The sequence below is a fragment of the Mesoplodon densirostris genome, chromosome 4 (genome assembly GCF_025265405.1).
Source record: "Mesoplodon densirostris isolate mMesDen1 chromosome 4, mMesDen1 primary haplotype, whole genome shotgun sequence".
NCBI lineage: Eukaryota > Metazoa > Chordata > Mammalia > Artiodactyla > Ziphiidae > Mesoplodon > Mesoplodon densirostris.
In genome coordinates, this window is record NC_082664.1 from 67,012,965 (window position 1) to 67,028,851 (window position 15,887).

A 15,887-nucleotide genomic window follows, 5' to 3' on the forward strand; every position below is an offset into this window, starting at 1 on the left:
AGAAGTGGCAGGTAACTGTATTCAAAGAGTTGGTCTGAGATTAGACAAATTGTAAGTTAGCAATAGGGCTAAAGAGTTTTCTACCTTGGCACCATTGACATTTTGAGCTAGAAAATTTATTCTGAGAACTGTCCTGTGTATCAAAGGGTATTCAGCAGCATCCCTGGCTTCTACCCACTAAATGCCAGTAGCAAGTCCCCACTCCGTGACCAACAAAAATGTCTGCAGACATTGCTAAATGTCTCCTAGAAAGCAAAATCACCCTGGGTTGAGAAACACTGGGCTAGAATCTAGATGGCAACTTGGTTTCAGCCAAAGTGTGAGCTCCAGCTAACAGAGAGTAGTAACCTGAAGCACTAAGAAGGACTGATTCTGGGCTTCCCTGGTGGTGCAGTGGTTGAGAGTCCGCCTACCGATGCAGGGGACACGGGTTCATGCCCCGGTCCGGGAAGATCCCACATGCCGTGGAGCGGCTGGGCCCATGAGCCATGGCCACTGAGCCTGCATGTTCGGAGCCTGTGCTCCTCAACGGGAGAGGCCACAACAGTGAGAGGCCCGCGTACCGCCAAAAAAAAAAAAAAAAAAAAAGGACTGATTCTAAGTCTAGGCTCTGAAGGCACATCACTGAAATCCACAGGAGATCAGGAACAGTGAGCAAACCAACCTGAGCCAGAAGGTAGGTTTGGACCCATCTTTGTGATGACCTCACAGAAGGAGCCTTGGATATCTGCAAAAGAAGTCTGGACTGCAGTGGAGAGTAATGATTTTTCTGCTGTCTAAACCAGTAGACTGATAAAAATAATGAGCACATACTAGTTATTAATCCAAGGACTATGTATAGGATGGATTAAATCAACCAGCACCTGAAGGCAGAATGACAGGGGACAATTTAGGAGTAGGTAGCAATCATTCTAGTGTGAGGAAAAAGAGCCTGAAATACTGTTACAGATGTGAAAAGGATGGATGAATAATATCAAAATTGAAGAGTACCATCAAAAGTTTAAATAAGTCAAATGTACTTCATCCGATCTAAGCCTCAGGAAACTTTGTCACTGCAGTTTAACCATGAGCAGAAAAGCCACCTGAGCTTGGTCACATTTGGTAAATTTTAGTACCATAGGAAGACTCCTTTAAGGGTTTCTTTTATTTATTATTTTTAATTCCTTGGACTTATGTAGCTTCATGACACTAGACCAGAAAAGGATTAATGAAATACGTTTATAAGTATTATAAATTGATTTCATTTATGCAGTGATTTTTGAAAAAAAATAGCAACTCAACTTGGGACTGTTAATGTTAGAGCTACAAAGAGGGCAGTAGCGTAGCCCAGTCACTTAGAACTTGATGCGTTCTTCCCTTTAGCACATCAACTCCTTGCAAAATATTTAATGTGCCCAGTGTTTTAGCAGTGATAGCCCCTCTAGTTGCTTGCTGTGCTGGGCTTTTTGGTAAAATTCACTTAGGGTATGAAATGATGCAACTCCATTCTAGTAGGCTCTGGAAGTCTATTTCTTACTCCTTTCTGTAGAGGTCAATTGGGGCAAAGCATAAAGGCTCAGAGACAGACTCTGCTGGAATCATGGTTTATGAATGAATCTCACTAAACTCTCTGCACTTTTTCTTTCCACTTTCAAATTAAGCTGGTGATCTGAATAAACTTGCTTCCCACATTACAAAAGGCACCGTTCAAAGAAATATTTAATTAGATTGTCTTCCAGTTTTTCCTATTTAGTGCTTTAATAAAAAAATGAGATTAAACAGAGAACTAAATGACTTGTCATCTTTTAAAGTGATGAAAATGTAGTCATGAAAACTAAAATTGTAAATTAAGGAGGAAACAAACCCCATATTATCTCTTTACTCTAAAACACCTATTTTAACATATATAATACCCAGTTATAGTTCATATAGGATCAAATGGTTTTTTTGTTAGTGTCCTTTTTTGTTTTCAGTATAAAGGCCACTAGAGTCTTCTGTGATAAATTCCCATTATAGGCACTAAAATTTTCAATTTATATTGTTGTTCCTCATATTGGGCTACTATCCTTCTGAACAATCTCAGAATCACTAAATGGGGTTCCTCAACTCCTCTCTCCACAAACTTACAATTGCCTGATTTTTTTTTTACTTTAAAAAGAAAAACAATCACCTGTAGCAAATAGTATGGACCCTATTCTTGAAATTATTTGGTGCACAAAGTAATTAAAGTATTTAATTCAAAAACAGGAAATATTTAAACGATTCTCTCAGTGGGGAGAACTTAGACGCCCTGGGGGGGATAAGTTTTATACTTCCCAATATCGCTTGGTCTGATAGTTTTGCCGCTGCATAAGCATTCGTGTTCAGAGATAAAGCTGTATATCAACGACATAATTGCTAGTCATTTTCTGTCAAGATATTCTATACTCTCCACCCTCCTCCAGAAGACTGTATGACACAAACCTCAAAAACTTTTGTCATTCCATAGAACACCACCATCATATTGGCTCTGTGCAATTGCAGGCCTTCTCCTCTGAAATAAACAAAGACTGAGTGAGGTCTTGTCCTCAGCTTTTTTGTTCCTGGTGCTTTCCTCACAAAGGGCACAGGACAACATTTCCTATGGGACAGTGCCCAGAAAACCGCTGGCACCCCAAGAGGACTGCTATTAACAGTAATAAGAACGTGAGCTACATTTATAATCAAAGGAAGCATGACCAGATTCCTCTTCTGGTTTAATAAGATAATTGAAAATTACCTCATGCAAGGTGTTCAATGACCAATAAATGTATGGATGGTGGCCAGTGGCCTGCGGATATACAAGTATTTGATTATGAAAGGATGTTTGGCTGTTTCCCAGAAAGAACAGATTAAAAAAAAGGGCAGAGTTACGTACTCCCTTTTCCATGTATATGGCATGAGAGCAAACATGGGTTAGGACAAGGCTGAGTCAGGGACGATCCGTAACCATTTGGCCAGTGATGAAATATTCAACCTGGAGTTGTTTTTCTACCATGCCTTAACCAAGAGCAATCTGATTGGAAAGAACCCGACTCTTGCAGGGAAAGTTAAACGAATAGCTATGAAGACTTGGAGACAAAACTCCTAATTATCAGTCAAGTTTTAATAATTTAATTTTACAAATGAGGACAATCTAGTACTGATAAATCAGGGGTAAAATTTGGGAAAGAATACTCATCTCCATAGTTCCTTGCCTGAAAGAAGTCATGTACATTTACAACACCTTACAATTAGCAATTTTTAAAAGTTAGGAATTATGTTTCTATAGTGATAAATAATGACATAAGGAGTAGTATTCCAGTAACTTCCACACTGGAATTTCTTATCTTCTGCCTGCTTACATGTAAACCTTAATCAAGGAAGCCATGCCCTAAAATTCATTGATTTTGCTAAGTCAGAACTTAATTGGTGTTTGGGTTTTGTTTTTGCTTTTCTTTTTCATTTTAGCCACCCATGTGAAAGATTCACTGCAGCTGAGAAGCATCTTACCAATACTATTTGTGTTTCTTGAGTATATCCTGGCCAAAAAAAAAAAAAAGGCAGTAAAGTGTTCATCTGTGGTTAGATCAACTTCTCCCTCACATTAGATGGGCAGAGAAAGGCCAGGATATGTATTTAGTAGTCATATTCATTCCAAAAAGAAGCTGGGAGAAAAAAATAGAGAAAAGTAGAGATGATAGAAAGCAGAGAAAAATAGAGGCACTGAAAATTTTAAGAACCGAGTAAGAGGCAATTTATTAGTTTGTACTTCTACAAGAGAAAGACATTTAAACTGGGAATCAGCCATTTTTCATTTCTATTATTTGAACCATATGCCATTGCTGATACTTGATGTTTTTGATCTAAAATTGATAAACCATACAATTCAACATAATACTAAAAATTGGAAGAAATTTCTTTTTATGTCATTGTGACATCATATGTCACATCAATAAATCTCTTTCTCTCTTATGGTGATTAATATCAGGATATATTCTCTTTAAGATTTATAAAAAATTGGAAGAAATTTACCCAAAGGTGCCACAGAAGAGTTGCTTTTATTTAGACCTGGAGATCAAAGGATATGTTTTGGAAATAAAGGACATGCCAGTTCAAAAGGAATGACTTCACACTTTTCTTCTCAGGAGCTGTATAACTATTACCAATGACCGTAGAGACCAGAAAGTAGCTAGGTCCAGTGGAAATGGAAGAAATAACTTTCCTGGGTGTTCTACAGTCAAGAAGAATATTCAGTGAGTCTTTGCAATGGCCTTCTAAGTTCTGCAGGGAGTTACAAAGGATGACACTGCCTCTAGACTGGGACACATCATCTAGTGGAGGGGAGAAAAGAAACCCACGTAAATGCATCATCCACTGAAGAGATTCAGTGATGGGGAAATAAAAGTGTTCAATTAGCGACCACAGATCATTTGTAGGTCTTGAGCCAAGTTTACAGGGAATGAAGCTTTATTTCCCTTTATATTCTTAATCTTCTGGGTCTCAGCAGGGGTTGAAACAGTTCCATATAAAAGAACAGGGCAATTATTAGGCCCTTTGAACTGTACTGTGTAGGGCAATTCCAGTGGGATAGTGTGTTTATAGGCAAATTAGTAGCTTCGGTGGTTTATTGTTAAGCTAACAAGTCTTTAGAAGGGTCTGCCCCTCCAAGCACAGTCTCTAAAGGTATTTATAATTGTGATTCTGGGTTACAGAAATGGAGGAGTTGGTTAAAACCAGTGTACCTGGCCCCTGTTCTCCCCCCACACCCTGCCCTCAGATGTGAACACAGAGGGAAAACTATCAGGATGAGCAGTCTGTGAGCTTTATGCTTTGGTTTTGATTTTGTATTTTTAAATGCCAGTTTGAGTAAGACTTTGCTAACTAATAGATCTGACTAAATGAAGAGACACACCTGGATTACACTCTTCTGAAGGAGGGAAGACATGAACAAAGGGCTGAAGGAAACCAGCTGGCCCAGAATTATCCACTGCCCCTTCCTCCTGGCATTCTTGTGCCAGATGCCCATGAGGTGTATAAAAAGCACTAGCCAGCTTCTTCCAGAGTCACAGATACTGAGGTCAGGAACCTCCATGGCCCATAGATTCCTGACTCTTAACAGGGGTTGCTAGTAGAGCAGGAGAAATCTTCTTTTGCTCTTGATAATTTATCTTTTTTTCCAATTCTTATTTTACTTTCCCTTTTCTCCCGCCCTTTTACACTCTATTCTACCCACATACTCATATTTGCTGACCATTGTGCTTAGGGCAGATGTGGCAGGGCAGAGCTTAGTATTTGCCAACTACCAGCTTCAGGGTGACCATAAACAGATAAGCAATAATTCTGTTACAGTAGTTATCTTCCAAGAAGAAAGGCTTAATTTGCAATGTATATTCTCTTCATGACACTGAAGACATCTACTTTACTTCATATATTTCGGTTTTACACAGTTCACTTTGAAAGATATTCTTCTTCATTTCTCATGTTACCTGGGTAGAAAGTTTATTGCAATGAAGACTACTAGATCTCTCTTGTATTATAATTTTTTTTTTGTCAGAAGAGTTGGCTAATACAATAAAATAATGATGGAGGTACCTACTCAGATTCAAATGAACACACAACTTTTTTTTATTCTTCTTATTTGTGGATGAATGCGTAACCCTTCTATGAAGGAACCTTCTCATAGACAGCTCTCTGAAAATGTAATGTTAGTGCAAGGTATCCTAATTAACAGACTGAGTTAAATGCTATCCATCCAAGAGAAGACTACCAAGCGGAGCACTGGAATGTTGGGGGCAAATGGCTTTTCAATACATTAATCCAAGTCACCCGTTGCTATGGAAAAAGAAATCTGTGATGAATTTTAGTCATACTCCTATAAATACTGTGAGATTTTTAAAGAGGGGATTTGCTAGAAGCTCTGTAAATGTTTTCCTAGGACAAAGCAAAATACCCATAAAAGAATGTGAAAAAGTCAGGCTTATCTAAAAGTTGGAGTTAGTAGAAGAGATTAGGAGTCACCTCATGGAAGCCTTCTATGGCAAAGACATGGTCTGGTCAAACCTCACCACTGTATAAAGAAGCAATCAGCTTCATGGGTTCATTCATGTTAATTTGATTTACATTTATTATTTATTAGTCAATGCATAGGAGTATTAAACACTTCTGAATTACACACTTACAAATTACTTCTGAGGTGAGAGAAAAGAGGAAAACATCCTTCATCAATAGCCTCATGGCTCTGTCCCATAGGAGATCCAATTTCAACTCTTATTTTGTTCAAAAGTGGGCTCTTCCTGCCTAAAGGGCTTCAAAACACTTGCCCCATGCCACAGTGGTGCTGAATGCTGACAGTGCAGAAAGGATGCAGCTGACAAAGCTTACAGGCCCAGATCATCCAGATACTTGAAACAGAGAGCTACAGCAACATGCGGCCATCCTCAGTCATTCCCACCAAAGAGGAAAGCAGGCAGCCCACACTGTGCAGAGCATACGGGAAGCAAAGCCTTCTGTGGAAATCAACTAATCAAGACCAAGCGTTGCACAGATGCAAAAGCAGAGACTAAGAACTCTCTGGATTTAGCAAACAGGCCCCAAGGATAGACGCAGGCATTACAATACAGACATGGGAAAATGGGAGCAATGTAAGACAGACAGACAAAGACTGGACCGGATCAGGAAAATTCCCTTATTCACATTACTCATCTTTCAGGGAGAAGAATCTCGGTATCATAACCTGCTGAATACATTTTATGCCTGACTCTGTTGAGTGAAACTGAGTAAACTATACACAATTCTCATTCCAGAGGGCACAGTCTATCATTCTCCATAAACTCCTATGTCATTTTCATGAAGTCCCCGTTATACAACTTTTTCCAGCATTGTTAAATGTGGATATCTGGACTAGGTGACCTCTAATTAATATTCAAGAAGCTGACAGCCAAAGCTGTAAATACACAATCACCAATTTAAAAAGGCATGCATCTCAGTGAACATGAAAATATTTATTATGAACTGATTTATTTTTAGTTAGGAATAGATAAAGATGGAAAGCCATTGGCATTGGAAGGTTTGGAGCAAGTTAAAGTAGTTTGCTTTAACTTATTCTTTGACATACTATTCTTTGCTGCAATAAAATTATACTTCAAAGGGTTTGAAATATAAGTATATATCTATATCTTTATAAACATTTAAAACTTTTTAAAGTGTCATGGCATTCTAAAAGGTAATATATAAGCTCTGTGTTGATAACATAAAACAAGTACTGTTCAAAAAAAAAAAAGAATAAAGAATATTTGAGATTACTGGTCTAGTTAGCCGTAGGACCTAAAGAGAAAGTAAAAGGAAAAAAAGCAGTACCCACTACAGAATTCTGTCTTAACAAGGGTGAATTCTGCCTGGTGGTGCTACTCAGTCCACCAGCAAAATTCTAGTTCATTCAACGCCCTGTGTTTTACCTTGGCTAACAGAGGCCCCTTCCATAAGCCAAGAAAGTAAAAGAGTAATGACTCAACATTAAATTATTTTTTTCTTCTTAGTCTCTTAAAAAAAGCAGAATGCCTGCCACGCATGGTACACCAACAAGAACTTCACACCTCTACAAAAGACTTGGTTTCAATCCCTCAGTTCAAGGAAAATATGAAAAAGCAGGTGCTACTTTGACTTGGTGGCGGAAATTGTCAGTCCTTTCAGCTAGAATAGGAGGGTGTTTTCAGTTAGAAAAAAAATGTGTACTCCCATTTCCTTTAGTCCCCTGCCCGTACTTCCCAGGTTAGTGAAGGAACACTGAGCACCATGATTACTGCTATTTTATAGCATTATCTTTATGACATTTGAATACGGTTGCATGTTTTCTTCTTAAATATTGGTGGTTACTGCTTAACTGAATTGTTTAGTGGGAGGATATAGGACTGTCAGATTTTAAGTTATAGTTCTCACTGATCAGGAGAGAAGTCAAACTCCTCTGTTTAAAAAAATAAAGAAATGACATCAGACTGACCATCTGGATGCCCACCATTACCCATGGACAACAATAACAGTTAATCCCTGAAGGTGCACCTTCTAGTTTATACTGGAAGAAGTGCAATCAAGAGTAGGGAGTGGATAGAAAAGATAAAATGAACAAAGATTAAAATGGTGTCACTGTCCATTTATGATCCTATAATTTTACTGAGTCATTTAATGAAGAGATTGAACACAAACCCCATATAATTCCATACAAATGACCAACCCCAGAAGTAAACTATGTGGCTTTATGCAAGCTGCATGACTGACATAAGCTATTTACCATTTTATCAGTGATGGAATAATGGAAGCAGGTGTTCCTGCTGGTCTAAGCAGAATACATTCACTAAACATTTTATAAATCTATCGGACTGTTGTATCAGTGATGTATTGTACTACTGCATTTTTCTTAGGCCTAAGTTATGAAAAAAATCACAAACCTCCCGCTAAGCATCAAAGAATGAGGTACACATTTCTTATGCTCTTTTTTTTTAAAATGCCTATTTACAAAAATAAACAAATAAGATTTCATTGTACTTGGGGAAATGCCTTTACATTAATTTCAAATAAAAAAAAACCCTACAATTTTCTTGTGAGCAAACTAACTTTCTAAGTTCTGGTTCATTTATTTCTCTTTAATGTTTCAAAGCTTTGTGGCTTTGGAAACATTCCTTTAAAAAAAAAGTGCTGCAATTGTAGGGAAATGCAATGCTGATAAAAATGAAAACTGGGATTGAAGGTTTTGTCTGGTGACTTTCTATTGTTCACAGATCTCTCCTGAGGTTCCTCTTTGATCTAGAAATTCTTAAGCCCCAGCCAACGCCAGGTCTCAGCATACACTACTAAATGTGCTCACCTACAGTGGCACAGACGCATTATTCTCCAGCCCTGTTCCACACAATGAGAGCTGGAGACTTTCTCCCTCATATTATTTGCTGGACCTTGATCGGCCACCAAACTAGCACACGTGAACAACTGCCTAGTAGCCCTTGTCAAAACACGGTGCTTCTCTGCAGCGACGGACTCCTGCGGCTCTTGGGCCAGTGCTGACGGTCTCTGCAGCCAGCACTTGGGCATACAGAAGACACATGATAATCACTGAGGGAATGCATAAATGAGTAAATCTAAGAATAACAGGATAATGGTGGAGTTGCAGAAAACTGGCTGTGCCTCCTGAGGGTGGTGAGTCAGGGAAGAGGTCATTTTGGTGATTCTTAAGCTCTCTTTCTCCCTGACCTGAGAGTCGGGGAAGGATTGTGACCATGAAGGATGGGTAGACTTTCTCAGCCGCACAGGGGAAACTGGTGGTGACTGTGTAGGCCTGCTAGCCAAGTCCAGAGCTGGCTCAGTGGAAAGTGAGGGTCTGAGGGTATTTCTCACATCATCTAACTTATCCTAATTAGAGAAGCATTTCCAAAACTATAGTTAGAGGTTGCCCAGGTCCAAAGAGTATTACTTCCTTCAACCCATGCCTTGGTGGTCACATTACTTAAAGTCTCAGTTTGATACTGAGGAGATTGTAGAAAGGTACCAATTTATTGTTGATAGTTTGGGATTTTTCAAATAAAGAAGAAAAAAAGAGAAAACAGTGAAGAGCTTGGAGCAAAAAGATACCACTAAATTGAGTAATTACTGGTTTTGAAAGGGACTTCAATTATCAGAGAAGCAGAAATAAACTTAGTTATCATGAGATGCTTAAGTTAGACACACCAAAGGACTTTCTGACTGGAATGTGCACTGGGTAATGGATTGCATGACTCAGTGGATATGAGGCCAGCCATGGCTTTTCCAGATGGATATCTGTTTGTAGGGATATGCCTTGGTCTTTGGTGGACTCTTCCAGGCCACAGGAAGATAGGTTACATTTCTTTTTTCTCTAACCTAAATAAAGCATATGGCTTTTAACCCAAAATAGAGTTGATTCTCATGTTGCCATCCTTGGGGCTCCATGCTACCCAGCTAAGGAGAGTATTTCCACCAAAGACTTGCAGTAATGAAGGCCTTTGGACAGCGTGTTGGGTGGTTGTATACTTTTCAAAGTTCTATGTGGTGGGACCAGCTGGTGCAGCTGAAAGAGGCGGTTTTTGTTTGTTTGTTTGTCTGTGGTATTGTTACTACACAAAAGCCTTTAACAGTAACAAACTAAATAGATATATTTTAAAGTAACCAATTCTGATTGACTGGTGCTTCATACAGATCTCATTTAATCTTCAAAATACCACCCTCCTCTCAACACAGGCTCTATTGTTATCCTCTGTTTACAAAAGGAGTCCCGGTCTGTTAGGAATGGGCCGCACAGCAGGGGGTGAGTGGCAGGTGAGCGAGGAAGCTTCATCTGTTGCTCCCCCATCGTTGGCACTATTGTCTGAACCATCCCTCCCCGCACCCCAGCCCCGGTCCGTGGAAAAATTGTCTTCCAAGAAACCGGTCCCTGGTACCAAAAGGTTGGGGACCACTGGTTTACAATGAGGAATGAAATGTGCTCACAAGCATGCAACAGAGCCCGGGGCCAGAGTGGAATCTGACTCTGGAGTCCACACTGACGGTAGCACGACATGACTAATTAAATGTTTTCCTAATGCAGTCTCAAAAGATTCAAGAAAAGGACCCACCAAATTATGGCTTCCTCTATTTAACACTTCCCTGACGAGTACCTAAAGGTCCAATTTCCCGAGAATAAGGTAGCTGTGTGAAGCACTTCTTGGAAGTGCTGGGTGGGTTCCTGAAACGCGTGATAGCAAGCGACGGGGCCAGGGCAACAAACCCCTCTCCTCCTGCTCTCTCCGCAGGGGCCTCTGAATACCAATGCTTGAAGGTGGAAATCTGATTTTCAGACTTGCCAGATTTCTGCAATTAAATCGACAAATCTCTCAAGGTATATCTCAGGACTGTTTTTCATAAGGCACTGAAAGGGTAAATCATTTCTAAAAGATAATTTTCTAACATCTTGAAAGCAGCCTCAGTATGCTAACTCACTAACAAATTACAAAAGACCCGTTATAACTTGCATTCTGCACCATCTAATGTGTATGAAATCTAATGAGGCTACTTCTTTCCACTTATGAATCCCTTTTCAAGTGAAAAGAAAAGCACCATAAATAGAAGGATGTGAAATATATAAGTTGGATCCCAACCCTGGTCGAATTTGATGAAACTGGAATCCTAGATAGAAATAAATAAAATGCCTGGTGTGACAATCTTTTTCCTATTTGCAAACACACACACACACACACACACACATGCACGCACGCACACCATTCATCTCCTCTATTTAAAAATGTTTCCAGGGCTTCCCTGGTGGCGCAGTGTTTGAGAGTCCTCCTGCCGATGCAGGGGACACGGGTTTGTGCCCCGGTTTGGGAAGATCCCACATGCCGCGGGCCCGTGAGCCATGGCCGCTGAGCCTGCGCGTCTGGAGCCTGTGCTCTGCAACGGGAGAGGCCACAACAGTGAGAGGCCCGCGTACCGCAAAAAAAAAAAAAAAAAGTTTCCAAATGCCACTGAATGTGACTTGGTCTAGAATAAGCAAGAGACCTTCAGAGTTAAACTTTCCTCTGGTTGAACTAAGAATGTCTCTGGCTACATTGTTTATCTAAATTCCAGTCTACATTCTTTCTAGAGCTGTTTATACTTTTGTTAATTAGGTCCATTAATTTATCTGGCAGAATAATTTCACAGCAAGACCATACCTCTAATTTTCTAACCAATCACCAGTCTTAGCCTTTCCTTAATGCTGTGAGATTTTTTAAAATAAATTTTATTTATTTACTTATTTATTTTTGGTTGTGTTGGGTCTCTGTTGCTGTGCACGGGCTTTCTCTAGTTGCGGCGAGCGGGGGCTACTCTTCGTTGTGGTGCCCGGGCTTCTCATTGCGGTGGCTTCTCTTGTTGCAGGGCACAGGCTCTAGCGTGCAGGCTCAGTAGTTGTGGCACAGGGGCTTAGTTGCTCCACGGCATGTGGGATCTTCCCGGACCAGGGCTTGAACCTGTGTCCCCTGCATTGGCAGGCGGATTCTTAACCACTGTGCCATCAGGGAAGCCCCAATGCTGTGAGATTTAGATGAGATTGAAAAGAAACCCATATAGGCCAGAATAGTTTTTTACTCTTTCTCTTATAGCCCCAACAAGTTAGAACTTGCCTTGGATTTTCCACGAGGATAAGGTGTGAGTAAGATTTCCACACCTGCAGGTGAACATTTGTTATTATGTCCCTGAAGATATTTTCTTTTCTTAGAATTTGAATATTATTTCTGGAGTTTCTGAGTGCTTAGATTTGGGTATTTCATTAATCCCTTCTAATGACAAGTATGATGATAAATTTAAAAAGATATTTAGTCTAAAATGGACTTTAAGAGCTATCTTTAAAAATATTTTAAAATTCTTATAAAATGCTAAAAAGTGAAGAAAATACACAACAAATTTAATTATCAGAAACAGTGAATATATTTTTTTTGCTTATAAGCCTCAAAAAAAAAGTGTCTTAAGTAACCAGAATTATTATTTGGGGTAAAAAAAAAAGTAATAGTAGCTAGCATGCATAGAGCACTGACTGTGTCTACTATTATTCTGAGTGCTTTCTCCTAAGTATTAGTTAGGTTTCCATTTTTCACTTGAGGAAACTGAGGCATGAAGAATTGAAGCAACTTGCATAAGATCACACAGCTAATAAACAGCTGAGCCTGGTACTGAATAAAGGGAGTCTGAGTCTAGAAGGCATGCCCTTAACCACTACCTGATACTGTCTTTGAACATAGATTTATAGTAAATACTAAGAAATCTTCTGGACCTTAGGCTAGTGAGTTAAAAAAACATTTTTTAAAAATCAAAATAACTACTTAGAAAGGAAAATAAATGGCTTATTTCAGTGGGATAAAGGGCATGGGGCAGCGGGGGAGGGAGGGGGAGGGAGAACACCTAAACTTCAGCTATAACAAATCAGGAGCTCAGGACAATGTTTTAGGAAGGACTTAGTGCATTTCTTATGCATCTTTGTAATATCTTCTTCCTTGTGGCATGCGGTGGTTTTCCATCTCCAGGTGAAGAGACATGTACAGAACCCCTGCACTCTTACAGAGAGAGTAAGTGCTGAGCAAATCTGCTTGAAACATATGTCTCTTTGAAAGTTTAATGGAGGCTTTTTCCCCATTCTCCTTGTTGCTCTTTAGGAAACAGCCTGCATACTTTCAGGGACGTCGGCCTTACCTTGTTCTCCTAGAAGAGGCAAGCACTCCATGTTCCTAAGGAAAAAACGATCACTTTGATCATACTGCCTGTATGTCAGACTCGCTTCGCGAACAATACACTTATTTTAAAAGTTCGTTCTCACTAGAGAAAACCAAGTGTATGACAGAGTTTGGAGGAAAGTCACCTGTTAGATATCTTTTACAACAATGCTCCTGAAACCTATCAAAAGTGACCCAATTGTATTATCTTGAAATATATGGTCATCCTCAACCAGTAAAGCACCTTGTGGCATGTCCTTTAGGTCCATAACCTACTTCAGTAATAATCTATTTTCAGTTACAAGTAAGACAGTTCTAACTCTTAATGTTCTAATAAACAAACGGTCTAACAATTGGGAGCTAATTGTCACAGTGGGACAGTGTGAAAGGTTTGTTATCATGGCCTTTATTGTCACAATTGATTTTCATATTGTAGCAAAATATAACCTTGGGAATCCCTTAGAATTAAAAAAAAAGATCACTTTGTACTCAGATGTAGAGTTTATGTGCTTTAAATAAATTTTGGTAATTTTAGACTTTCTCAGTCTCTTCAAAATGACCAGTCAAGCCCTCCTTGCTATCTGGGATGAAGCCTTAAAAATACTATTTCCAAAGAATAGATGGGCCTTATTCATGAGCAAAGTGCTTTCAATATTTTATAGATCTACACTTTTAGATTTGTATCACAAATCTTTAAAAATCTGTACTTATTTAAAGCCAGAGTACATTTAGAGACAAAAAGTCAACATTAAACTAGAAGTAGACGGCAAAATAAACATTCTTGTTAAGAGAACGCTCTTATAAAAGCATGCTAAGGAATCCAAATAACACTTAGAGTATATTACTAATAGCAAGTTAAAATAGTACTAAGATTTGGGGAAGTAATTAGCACCCAACATATACCATGGGGCTACCTGGACTGTTTTTTTTTGTTTTTAAGGAAAATAACAAAGGTTCAGTCTTAGATAATTAAGTATACAGAGGATTCAAAACTCATTTACTTGACATGAACAAAGGTTCAGTAATTGTCTTCCCAATAGCTGAGGAGAATTGGGCAGTGTGGTTTTGACTGGGCCCCTGCACAGAGTGGCATGCTGTTTGCTTCACTTAACTTCCTTAAAAATTATTAATCTTTGGATATTAGACTCTACTCTGAGCAGTGAGAACTGCCATCCTCAAAACAACTGGATAATCAGGTAGGAGAAAACTTCTCTCTGAGACACAGCCGCTACGTCACCTGATTCTTCTTAATCATCCCTCCCTAAGGGGGAGAAATTAAAAGAATGTTTCCCTAACAAAATTTCTGGCATGGGCATACTGAAAAGATAATTGGAGGCTTCATATAAATCAGTTTGGCTGAACTTAGTAAAATGAAGCCAAACAAGAATTACTCCCCAAATGGATTCAATTCAGTTAAATAACCAGAGGACCCGTGTGTCTATTTTTGATGTGTGTGGGACTGAATACTCTTAGAGCTGACATCAAAGGCATCTGATCAAGCACCTGCTCTACCACATACATGCTAGGGCTCCAAGTGTGATGGGCAAGAGCATACGCTTTGGACAGCAGCAGAGCTGGATTTGAATTCTGGCTGGATCACTTTGTACTTTGAATGAGTTTATCTCTACACATCAGTTTTCTCATCCCCAAAATACATATAATACTTGTCTCCTACATTTCTTGGGAAAACCAACTGAAATAAGGTAAGGAGACAGAACTTGGCACACATAATGCAATGGCAATTGTCTGCAACAATAAAAATTATTATCATTAACCTTGTGCAAGAGACTAATCAGAATAAAATGCTGATATAATGGAGCCATCTAGAAGTAGAGTGTCGTAGCATAAAGAACTTGGGATTTAGATTCAGAAAATTAAAGACAGAATCCCAGCTCTGCTGCTAGGTAACTGTGGGACTTGGAGCAAATTACATAGGTTCTCTCATTTGTAGTTTCTCCATATAAATAATGGGGATAATAGTTGCCTTTAACACAGAATAAAGGAGGTAATGTCAGTTTGAAAGTGCCTAGTATTGTGGCTTAGCATTTAGTAAGTTAGCAGAAGCTAACTTACTAAACATTAGCAGAAGCTCAATCTTTCTGTAGAGCTCCAATTATAAGATTCTCTTTCAGGAGGTAAGACACAGAAAACTGGGTCAGCAGCAAGTCTGGGATCTGTAACGGGCATAAATTTGGCAAAAATTGGTCTCTTAGATGTCAATATTACAACTGATTTTTTTTTTTCTTTCTGTATGCGGGCCTCTCACTGCCGTGGCCTCCCCTGTTGCAGAGCACAGGCTCCGGATGCGCAGGCTCAGCGGCCATGGCTCACGGGCCCAGCCGCTCCGCGGCATGTGGGATCTTCCCGGACCGGGGCACAAACCCATGTCCCCTGCATCGGCAGGCGGACTCTCAACCACTGCACCACGAGGGAAGCCCACAACTGATTTTTAAAAGGCAAGAAAGTACTTTCTTCTTAATGCAAGCTCACCATTCCCTGTAAATCTGATATACTACCCCTATAGTGAGAAAATTGGTTGTAACACAACCATTTGATAACTGTGTCCACATCATACGACAGAAAGAAAATCTTAAGCATATAAATAAGGTTACCATGGAATAACTGATAATTGGATATGTTTAAATGTTATAAAATTCCCATAAATAAAGCATTTGTGTATGCTGT

At 39.3% G+C, this 15,887-nt stretch overlaps 1 protein-coding gene across 2 annotated transcripts in view; it reads right to left on the reverse strand.

Annotated features, from left to right (window-relative positions):
• NPAS3 (neuronal PAS domain protein 3) overlaps window positions 1-15,887 on the reverse strand; it is an 873,929-nt gene that overhangs the window by 394,560 nt on the left and 463,482 nt on the right. The gene's annotated exons all lie outside the window — the stretch shown is intronic.